The following is a 5,100-nucleotide window of genomic DNA, read 5'->3' on the forward strand; positions in this document are numbered from 1 at the left end:
ATTTAAATCTTATTGAATGAATATCTCTCCAATACCTTATAGTTTTATATTAATTTAATTAAATCAAATTTAATTAAATAATATTAAACTAAACTATTAATTAATTCTTCAATTAATTAATAACTAAATTAAATATTTTATATTTAACTTAAGTTAAATTTGAATCATATTCAAATATAACTTTATCTCATAATTAATAATTTTAATATGAAACAAATCCACATTAAATTAATATTTGAACTCATTCAAATATTTTATCTCTCATAAATTAATTTTGAACTTTATCTAAAATTAAATTTATATAATAAAGTTTCATTAACATATAAACTTTATATTATAATATATCACTATATATTATACTAATTTCCAAAGTAAATTTGAATATTTCAAATTAGAACCAATATAAATAAATCACATTATCATTTTGTATCATCCATTACTTTGTATTCAGTCATACTAATTGGATCAACCTAATACATAAAACAAATATAGAAATTTTTTTTTAAAAAAAAGCATGCACAAATAGAGACAAATAGACATTGATGATAGTTATCTATCTCTATCTATCTGAAACAAGCACACATAAATTGTTATATTTCTCTATCGGATGGACAAAAATAGCAGTCTATTTATATCTACCTGAGATACAAACATTAAAAAAAAAAAAAACCTTACCAATAAAATTCTTGACTTTTCATGTTATTCTAAATGCAACGCGTTCTCAGCCCAAGAAGTCAAACAACTGTTCATTGTAAAAGTAGCTTTACTTCTTTCATCAAACCACTTTTGCAATACATCTCTAATTGAACTAATCATGGTAGCTACATGTGGTTCTCTAAGATCTTTAAAAACTAAATTTACACTGTCTACACAATTTGATGTCATCATTCTATATATGAAACTCATTATACCTGAGATAGATTCAACCAATTTATCAAAGAACCTTGGAATCAACATGTATGATTTAACCGTTTCACCTTTTAATATCTTTACTATGTGTTCTTTCGCCCTCCAAGCTTTCTGCTAACTTATATTAACTCCAAGATTTGTACATGCCTTATGCACAATTGCTTTTGGAATGAAACGATCAGTAGACATGAACCTGAACTCATCTATCAAGCAACTGTCAATTACTGTTGAAGAAGCTTGCATGTGACAACTAGTATTCAATGAACAGTCATGTTCATAAATGTATTTTCATAGCATCCACAACTCGCTCTTCTTATAACGAGATGTCCTAATAAACCATTTGCACTCTTCTAGTAGGCATCTAAATTCAAGAGACCTCAAATTTGATATTGTAGTTCTAAATTGAAAGTTGTTATTCACTTCTATTATGCCAAAACACTTTGAAAGCATCTCTTTACTTTCAAATAAACTATTTTCCTTCAAATCACCATGATATGAGATGTCTCTTATAATTTCATCATTTGAAACATAAGAAGAAGAACCTACATTCAATGACATATCAACATTCTATCGTACACTACTAGAAGAAGAAGACCTTCTAAAAAAATCAACAGTTACATGGGCAACTAATGGATGTATATTAGTTGCATCTTTAGCAAAAGATAAATACCAAGCCACATCATTGTCTTTTTTTACTGGCACCACAGTTGGACCTTGCTTTTACCAAAATCAAGTAAAACAGATAATTCTACTTATCCATCCAATTGAATCTATTCACATATTAAATCAACTAGAGAATTAAAGCTCACTCGGACATCTACCAAAATTTCAGCAACTAAGTAATTCTCATAAATATTACATCCATTCCATTGACCTCCATAAAAAACAACAATAGGAAAAGACATTATAATCTGTAAAAAAAAGATAATAATAAAATTAAGTATTTAATTGTGATAGAAAGAAATAGATAGACATAGATATACATTTATTACTGAATAAAATAATAAAATGTACAAAATGATAATACTAAACACAATGCAAGAATAAGTAAACGATCGTGCGATGAAATAATATACATTAAACGATCCTATTAACCGTGATAAACGACCATTTAACAACGGTAAATGATAATATTGATTAAAATAAATTATCGTGTTGACATGGGTACACGATCATATGATATTGGTGATCGTATTGAATAGTGTAAACAATCGTCTTGTTATCGGTACACGATCGTGTTAATATTTGTAAGTGATTCTATTGATAGTGGTAACTGATCGTGTAATTCCATGTAAATTATCGTCAAAAACTTTAATATTTGAAAATATGTTATTTTAGAAAAACTACAAGTGTTTGACAACTCTTTGAAAGCTATTGAAATACTCTCAAATTGTATTTTAAGGAATTTTAATAAAAAGAAAGTCTACATAAAAAAATTACCCTTTTTAAAGGAACATTTTTTCTCTAATCACTCCAATGGAACTCAAACACGTACTTCAAGTTAATTCTGGTATCCAATAATCAGTCTCATCTAACATAAACAAGAACATTCAACTTGATAGAACTTCATTACCTCATTTTTACGATTCCCAAAGTTACTAAATGAAGGACCATTCCTAAAACATACTTACATCCAACTTTCTCCATGAATAAACTTATCGTCTTTTATGTACTGATGAATATAGAGATGGAGCGATCAGAGTTTGTTTATGTACCAAATTAGAGTGAGTTGAGAAAAGAGTGGATTTACACAAGGACGAAATGGCTGGCTGCTGCTTGTTCAAAACTGAAAGTTAGGGTGACCTTGTTTCTCATAGGGACTCAGCAAATTGAAGGGCCTCCAAGTCTACTTCTTGTCTCATTATACATGCCATTAGCCATTCAACGTTGAAAGTCCATATCCCTTTTTCTACGGCCACCAAGGCTTCCTCCACGTCTTCCTCACAAGCCACAAAGATCGTCTTTCATACATTGTTTACTTTATCTAGCTCATGAATCACCTAAATTTTCAAGCATAATGAATTTGCCAAATGAGAGAAAAAATTATGTATATACTACAAGGAAATTGCAAGAATTCACCCTATAAAAAAATATTAAACAAATTCTTGTTCTAGTCCCTAAAATTTTCCATCTTTTTTCAACTTTCAAAATGCTTCCTATGAGATATATTCCAATCACATATAGCAGAAATGACCGATGAGTATTGAATAAATGAATATTAATTGATAAAATAATTTACAAAATACTAAAACCGTTAGTTGGCTACGTTTTGGAAGCTCGTTGACTAAAATGGATGTTTTGAAAGTTCTAAGGCTAAAATGGAATTTAAATCAACATAATAGTAAGTTCAAGATCAAAGACAAGCTAAACAATAAAATGTTGCGACCAGAAAACAATCTAATCATAATTAGAAACATGGATGTATGTATTTGTACACCAAATCACAAAAAAATAACTCCAGATTTCGATCTAGAGACAATTAAAAACTTGAACAAATTTGATAATTAAAGAAACACGGAGATGGCCATATGACCCCTTGTGCATAGACTTTTTACATTACATGCTCAATTCCTAGGATCAAAACAAACATAAATATTAAAGACTTAAGAAGCACATACACTCAAGTTTGGCTAGTGTATCAATAAACAATATGTATGGAACACTCGGAGAACACGTGTTGAACACTAGTTAGTACAATAGATGTGTTAGACAACAAGTATTCCAATGCAATAAAGGTCAAGATTGGTTACACACACATATTAAACTCTTGGCTTTGAATAAGTTTTGAGTGAAGGATGAGCTTATTTTTAAGCATATAAATACATAAACTTATTGACTTTGAATTTCTATATAAATATGATACATACTTTTTAAATTATATATATTAAAACTGTGTTCTAGCACTATCCTATATTTTTTAGAAAAAAATGACACGTCACCATGTCTATAATTTATTGACCCATGTCTAGAATTCGTATACGTGCTTGTTTGTTGAGAACTTCACGTCTTCATTAGATGGGAGGATAGCCATATTATAGTGGTTGTATGTGTAATATAGAGAACCAAACCTAGTACTCGAGATTTGTACAATAACAGAGAACTTACATTTCCACCGGCTGACTTGACTATCAGGGATAGAGTTTTAGGTGGTGGTTGAGCGTGAGCTGATATGCAAACATCATACCCTTCAAATAAAGCTCAAAAACATGCTTTTGCCTTGAGAACTGCAGCTTTTAGGCTGGCTCGATACTTCGATATGTAGTCATCATCATTTAGTATGTAAGGCAACTCGTCTGCAGATCAATAAGGAATTAATCAATCACAAAAATTAGGTAGGATGAAAAACATAAGTGGAAGAAAATACATTACGCTTTGATACTAGCAAGCCATTCGAACTTACCAACAAATCTGCCTTCCCGGTAGCTTTCCTTTAACCAACTGGAGGAGACAATCCAAGCTCTGAGTAATTTGCAATTAACTTGCAATTTTAGTAACAAGATATAGTAAAAATTATGAGCAAGAGCACACTGACACGCTTGAAGCCACATGGTAATGCATATGCTCGATAATCATTGAGAACAATAACAGGAGAAAATAAAGTTAAGAACAGTAGCTTGAAGAACAAAAAACAATCTACAACATAAAATCTTCAAAAACACATTGCTTAAAATCAAGTTTACTAATATAAAAGGTAAGATATTACGTTCCACTCTCCACACTACTGAAGTTCAACATTTCACATGAAAGAAATGAAATACTACTCCCAAATATAACTGAAAAAAGCATAATTGGGTAAAGAAAAAGCATAGAGAAATGCAAAAGAATCCTTGGCTTTGATATATTGAAAGGTAAAAAATATCAACCATAGATGTCCGGGAGAAGAACTCCTACAAATACACACTTAACGCAGATTATCATTCGCTAACATGAGACCTTCTAGAGGAATTCTGTTAGGATACTTCCTAACAAGAACAAGATCTTAATTTATTATAATGAACTATAAGAAAATACAAGATAAAACCAAGTATAAGGCACTTGGAACCTCCCTCTTGAGTACTCTCACCCAAGCCCTAGATCACTTCCCAGAATTCTCCCCTCACTTACCCTCCCTCCATTTATAATAAGATGTAACCACACTTACATAATAACTACTAGTAACTTTCTAAATATCTAATTACCCTTATACCCCTA

The 5,100-nt window shown here is 30.2% G+C and overlaps 1 long non-coding RNA gene across 1 annotated transcript; it reads right to left on the minus strand.

The window, feature by feature from the left end:
- Window positions 1-2,504: 2,504 nt before the first annotated feature.
- Window positions 2,505-4,497, minus strand: LOC116405868. The gene is made up of 3 exons (XR_004218946.1): window positions 4,310-4,497; window positions 4,015-4,202; window positions 2,505-2,909 (listed from the first exon to the last, which is right to left on the minus strand). It is a non-coding gene; the product is annotated as an uncharacterized LOC116405868 (long non-coding RNA).
- Window positions 4,498-5,100: the final 603 nt, after the last annotated feature.

Source organism: Cucumis sativus, unplaced genomic scaffold (genome assembly GCF_000004075.3).
Source record: "Cucumis sativus cultivar 9930 unplaced genomic scaffold, Cucumber_9930_V3 scaffold40, whole genome shotgun sequence".
Classification (NCBI taxonomy): domain Eukaryota; kingdom Viridiplantae; phylum Streptophyta; class Magnoliopsida; order Cucurbitales; family Cucurbitaceae; genus Cucumis; species Cucumis sativus.